The sequence below is a fragment of the Symsagittifera roscoffensis genome, chromosome 9 (genome assembly GCF_963678635.1).
Source record: "Symsagittifera roscoffensis chromosome 9, txSymRosc1.1, whole genome shotgun sequence".
NCBI classification, from domain to species: Eukaryota; Metazoa; Xenacoelomorpha; order Acoela; family Convolutidae; genus Symsagittifera; species Symsagittifera roscoffensis.
Window position 1 is genome coordinate 50,827,372 of NC_087070.1, and position 6,642 is coordinate 50,834,013.

The following is a 6,642-nucleotide window of genomic DNA, read 5'->3' on the forward strand; positions in this document are numbered from 1 at the left end:
TTCATTGACTTACCAGGGAATTTTTGTTGGTGTAGGAGGATGGCGAATAGTGGTAAGATGTTTCTACTCAGGATTCTTGCCCTCTTGTCGTCTACCACGATGAAGAAAGCGGAAATCATTGTCCAGCCTCCAGATTCAATTGGGGTTAAAACCGTTCCAAATGATGGTATCTTGTACGCGATGAAGCAGACCATTCTGTTTGCCTCGTCATTATCCCCCAAGTGAATTCGTTTAGCGTTTTTGGCCAAAAATTGGAGTAACAAACGACGTGGAGGATCCTGTATTGGCAATGAAGACCAGGTTGATGTTGTCTGCTCTGACTCTGTTTAGGTGTCCTTTCAGGTCGTCCTCCGTTGTTTGATCTGCTTGTCGAACTTGGAAGTGAACAGTAATTGTTGTTGTGTCATCTGGGTGAATAATTTTCCATCTTGGAATCACAAACCCAGCCTGTAGGTAGCCAACAAATGTTGCCATATCTGTGTCTTGAATTGTTTGTTCTGGGCTTTGGTCTTCCTGAATAGCGTTATCCTCGGAGGATTTGCAAGGTTTGGCATAGTGGCCCGTTTAGGGCATCTGTTATAAATTTTGTCCTTCGCTGGCGATTGTGGGTTCCCAGATTTAACACAGATTTTGGTTTTGATCTGCTATTTGGCGTTGATAATTTCCCCTTTGGGGTTGCGAACAACCTCTGCCGCCTCGTTGATTAATCCTGTTTTGGTTTCTTCTTCTTGGTGTGAATCCAACTGCATCAAATTTCATCCCCGTCTGTTGATTTGACGATCCTGGTGCTACATGTTTGCGGATTTGTAGTTAATTTTCAAGCCCTTTTTCTCTGCGTAATGCGTTTTCAAAAGCTTGTTCTTGGTTTTTCGTTTCCGCCAATATGTGTTGTTGTACCTTATCGTTCGTGATAGTGGCTGTGAATAGGTCCCTTATGATTTCGGCTTCCAGACCACCGTGCTGGCAATCAGGGCATTTGAAATTTCCTCTTTCCTTTCTTTCCGCCAGGCCGCAGTGGACTTGTTCCAGCGTTTCGGTTTTGTTTTGTTTTCTTGTTAATGCTTCATATCTGTCAAAGGTTATATTGCACTCTTTGATCATTGTCCAAAAGTTCCTAGTTGTGGTTTCCTGGATTTTTGAGCCTGGGTAGTGTTGACTTACTCTTCGTTGCCCTTCGTTTCCTAGGCTGAGACAAATATAGCTGCATTTCTTGATATCACCTTCCTTCCACGGCAATCCGTCCACTGTCGCTTCTATGTTTTCAAGTTGTCGCGCCAATGTTTTTCCCACTGGACTCTTTTTTCTTGATTACGAACACCTCTATCTCTAGCTTGAGTTTGTGTTTCTCCGTCTTTTTGGAGTTCGTGTTCAGGCTCTTGTGGCTTTCTAACTGGGGTTGGATCTCGTAGCAGCTTTTGCAAACTGATATCATCTTTTGCGATGTTGCATAGGAATAGTTGTTGGTTCCGTTTTTCCATCTCGATCGAGGTTCCACTGAGGCTTTCTGCCAAAATGGTGCGATACTTTTTTGTTACTGCCAGCTGCGCCATGTTATATCTACGGAAAGTGTATAGGTAAGCGATTTATGCGTCGCGACATTAACTAAATAAGAAACTGTAAGATAAACAATAGGAAGAATATTTAGCGACTTAAATTCATTCGGTTAAAATTATGTCTGATTGGAATCTGACCTCGAAACTCATAAATAGCTATTGATTATGTCGTTAGATCTAATAGGTATTTAAATAGATCAGACATCTATATGATTACGTTAAGTATTTATATCATCAAGTATGGTTATCACATAAGGTTAAAGGGTAGTGTTTCAGTACTAATCAGTTTTCTATGGATATCCGATATATCCTAACGGATAACAGTAGCGTTGCTTATGAGAGACTTCAAAGTCTCTAAAGCACAAAAATGTAATTAAAACGATAAAAATCAATTTTATTCTATCAGTTCTACAGTAATCACTTTTTACAGTTCATGTACATATTTTGTTGACTTGTTCGGATTTCAACAATATGAGTAAATTGAAAAAGAAAATCAAACTGTACGCTAATCAGCTGGTTTTCTGCACTGATTTTGAACGAAAAAAAAACAAGAATCAGGAGCGCCTTCCTTGATGCAAAGCTAATTGCTTCCCAATTAATTTTTTTCTTTTTGTAAAATTTTGATTTTAGAATATTCATGAAAAAAAAATTGGCTGACATTGGCAAAAGATACAAAACAAAGAGATCCTACAACTCTGAAAACTTTTCAAAGCTCTCAGATTTGAAGTTTGTAAGTTGGAATATATAACGTCTGTTTTGTGTTCAATTTTTAGAAGGTAGAACGTGTAAGTGGCAAACGAGCCCAGTGATGTAATTTCATGTCGGTAGCGCTGAAGGTGGGGGAAGCTACATCCCTTCCCATTTCAAACTTATCAACCTTAGAAATTTTCTGGAAACTGTTAGGCGCCCCTCTTTATTAATTTTTAACGAGGAGCGTGCGCACACAAACAAAGATTTTTGGTCAAATTTTTTTTAGAAAGGCTGAAAATAGCTTCTATTAGCTCCCTTGTCTGCAGCTCAAAAAAGACAAACAAAACTGTTAATGTTTTGTACTTGATATCAGATTCAGTTGTTTTGCTAAAATCATATCAACAATGGTTCTGGATTGAAAATAATTGGGTTTTTTCCAGCTCCATTATGTTTTTGTATTGTCAAATCGTTTTTGATGATTTTTGTCTTCAAAACTTTCCCAAATTTACGCAAAATAATTGCTCCGACAAACTGTTAAAAAGAAAAGTTTTATACTAAGTTTGAACCTAAACTAATCATAAGAATGTTGACCTGAAAATTTCGAATTCATTACGAGGCCAAAAAATGCATTTTTTGAGCGTTCTGCAACAGGCAAAAATTAGGTTTAACCTGGAGTCTGCATCGTTGTTACTGTTCTCTGATTTTCTTTGCTGTTTTGGATTCCACAAACAAATAGCTAAAACACTGAACCGCTGAAAATTGCTCAAAAATTGGCGAATTAGCGGATTCCGCAGCAGTATTTGCAGAATCAGGAACAGTTTGTGGAATCCGCAAATTGTAAGCGGAGTTCGCATTTTGCTGCGGATTCCAGTAACATATATAGTTACTTCTTGAAATTTCATTTTTAATTTAGGTCTATTTTGGTGAGTCATCAGCAAGATTGTCCAACAGGCCAATCTCAATTACTGCCAACATTTTGAACTCACCAGCTAAATCTGAAAAATGGAATAAAAATGAATACCTTTCCGATCTCAAATACTGAAAGAATGGAAACTTTTCTGGTCTGATACACTGAAAAAATAATACTATGATGATCACTGCTCAAAATGTTATTGACGGTCCAAAAAGTAGAGAACAATTTCATTAACAATTTGAAAACTCACCACCTCGGGATAATCCGGAATCCATGCTTGAGTCAAAGCAAAATATCTAGCTTTTGAATGCAAAAAAAGGAGAAAAATTAGCGCTTATTTTAAGAGCATGATAAAAATCAAAAATTAAGAATTCTTCGTTAGACAACCTAGTTAGGAAAACTTTTGAATCTGGTTGTGTTTTATCCACGCACCAATAAATACTATGTATAGAATTACCAGTAAAAATCAAGCTGAATTTTATAGAAAAGCTGGTCTGCATCAATAGAAAAAACTTGTATAGAAAACACTTTCTTTCTTGCAGTTTACATATATACTGCCGTAGATGCTTAATTTTTTGTGCTAATTTAATTAGATTGTTTGTTGTGCTAATTTAATTTTTGGATTTTTTTTTATTCTCAATCTGGCCATTCTTCTACGACTTAAGAAGAAAGCACACAAACTCGTTGGATTCTACCACATGGTTTCACGTGTCTAAAAGCCAGCTAGTGAATGACCGAGTGTGGTTATAACTAAGCTTGAAAAAATTGGAAACTTGAAGCATGTTTTTGTAATTTGGGTTAAAATCAAACAAAAAGTGATCAGAACAAAACTTGCTTAGGTTTTTACCAGGTTTAATGTGACGCAAAACTCAGACCCTAGAAATTATCCTAAAGCTGGGTCACTCTCAGCTTCTTATAGTGAAGAATGAATTACACCAAAACTTCCGGGAAAATGTTGAAAAAATTATATCAAAATGAGCCTTGTATGAAGACCAAAAAAACTAAGGAAGTATAATATTTTAAGCTTTGTATTTTTTTTTAACCTACCTACGTTTAATAAACAAAATAAAATTTTTACTGTGTTAAGTATCAGTGTTTGATTTTGAAAAAAGGTTTAATAATCATGCACAATGTTTTGGTGATTATACTCTTCTCACTTTTTAGTCTACGTAAAAGACTCACTTTGATTTCATTTGCTTAACAACTCGTACCAAACGAAGGCTGTTTTTTTAGATAAAATTGTTACATAGATAACCTAGCCAATTTTTTTCTAATTTCTGTACAGAAATGTTCTGTTTCTTTCTTAATTTAGAATTAAACAATTTCTGGAAAAAAATAACCAGAAATCAGTTCACTGCTCAACTGCAACGAGATAAACATGCTTCGAATATACACAATAGCCGTAGCAATACAATGAAGATTAAAACTTGTTTTAAAAATTGTTGCTTTGCATTAGATTGCTAGAGCTGTCATACATTATCAGGTCATGTGGCCTTGAGGTTAGAGCAAGCACGAGAGATTTTTTCTAGCTAGATAGCTTAGGCTTAGCTAATTTCTGATCAGAATTAGGATCAAAAATAAAGAATTTCATGAAAAGCGCTGCTTTATTTAAACATTTCACAAAGAATTTCTGACCAAAAAAATAGATTAGATATAAAGTATTCCAGGTCGGAAATAAAAGATTTTCTCGGTACGGGAATTGACCTAGTAGTTTTAGCGTTATTCTTTTTGGCTAAGAAGAGCAACAAATGATCCAAATTTTGGGTGAGTTGTTTGGTCCGTCCGGGTTTTGCTATATCAGTTAAGCCCTACTAATTCTGGTAATATTTTAAGCAACATTTGATCTCATTTGTTATCGTCTAACTTCAATCAAGTTAAAAACGCGTGCGGTGTTTCCAAATTTGTTTTGTTTTTCTGACTATTTTAAACCAGCGCTGTATTACAATATAACTTTTTCAGCATGATCCAGACACCAAAAATATTTCAAACTATTTTTCTCAGTTTTCGAAAAAACTGGTCTAATTTTTGTTTGCTATTGAGTCTTTTTGCAGACTAAGATGAGTGGACGAGGTGAGTGAGCTGATATTTAAAAACAATTAGGTGGTATGACAAAATATAAAGAGACTAAATTCTTTTTTCTTAGTTTTCATAACATCCAGGAAGTGCAAAAACCAGTTCATGTTAACGGGAATGAACAGTTTCCTATATTCCTATTTTTCAATCATATTTTAGCAATTGTTAGCAGCTTTGACAGCTGATTTTTGATTCTCGGTTATTACCCAAACACATCACAAAAAGCTATCAAGCTTTCAATAAACGAAATCACAGTGTTTGCAATGATTTTTGTGGTCGGAATTTCATGCAATATTTACACAGTTCCCGGCCGTTCTTGTTTTAGTTTCTTATTTTTATTGGCGCAAATGTAGTTTGATTATGACCATAATGATCAAGTGTACTAACCTGTGTTGATCTTGAACCTAATTGATGCTCTTTTTGTTGCTTTTGACGAAAGGAAATGTGAACCTGATTTCGAATTCACAATTTAGAATCATGAAAAGGAAGCTGTCAACAACAAGTATAGGATGCCAGAATGAAATGAAAACGGTCGATTGCTTTATTGGTATATATCCAAAACGGGCACTGAATTAATTCTCTGTGGGTATTTTCTGCATGGTAAAAAGCAAAGCAATAAAATGGGGCTCAAATTGATTCAGTGTGAAGTAAAGCGAAATTGTCAGTTTTAAAACCTGAAGATGACTTTTAATCAATCACAAGCCAAATTAATTAAATAATGTGAATCTGGTTTATTTTATACAAATGGCATATTTGCTTCAAAATAGTTTTTTTCTTCAGTTTTTTTTTTCAAAAATGTATTTAAAAGGGAAAATGCGTATGTAAAATTAGCGAAGAATTGCTTCCTAAAAACCGTTAAATAACAAAAACCGTGATAATTTGTTGCAAAAAAAGAAAATCATATTTTTGAACAAAAAATGAAAAATTTATTTCTTGATGAAAAAGCAATCGATTAATTCTCTTTAAGTACTGACTAGTTTGACAATTGTAAGCTAAAAGTGATCAATTTGGACCAAATTTAAGTTTTTCGGTGTCAATATCTTTCAAAGTTTGAAGTAAAAGAGAAGTTTGCAAGGAAATGAGGCGTGATTGCTTTCGATTAGGTATTGATTAGCACTTTACTTATGGCACCGAGAGAGGGGAAGAATTATTTTTGGCTGAGTTCACCTCAAATTAAATGCACGGTCACTCGATTGCGAGATAAGGAGTTTCAGATTTCCCCTGCTGAAATTATCTTTCTTGAGATAAGTTTGAAAAAAATGTTGAAATTTATGCAAGCAACATAATTTGAAGCAAGAAATCATTTGAAACAAAAACTATTATCTTGCAAAAGTTGTTGTTCCGACTTTCCAAGAAAGTGACGAAAAGTTTGTGATCGGTGTGGTTTTTGTCGACTGATGACTTTTTCGACAC

General features: G+C 35.0%; 1 protein-coding gene across 1 annotated transcript in view; it reads right to left on the reverse strand.

Moving 5' to 3' along the window:
- Positions 1-5,984, reverse strand: part of LOC134854209 (uncharacterized) — a 66,014-nt gene extending 60,030 nt beyond the window's left edge. Inside the window, exon 1 of the mRNA XM_063870372.1 lies at positions 5,617-5,984. The gene's annotated coding sequence lies outside the window, so the exon portion shown is untranslated. The remainder of the gene's footprint in view (positions 1-5,616) is intronic.
- Between the last annotated feature and the right edge of the window lie 658 nt (positions 5,985-6,642).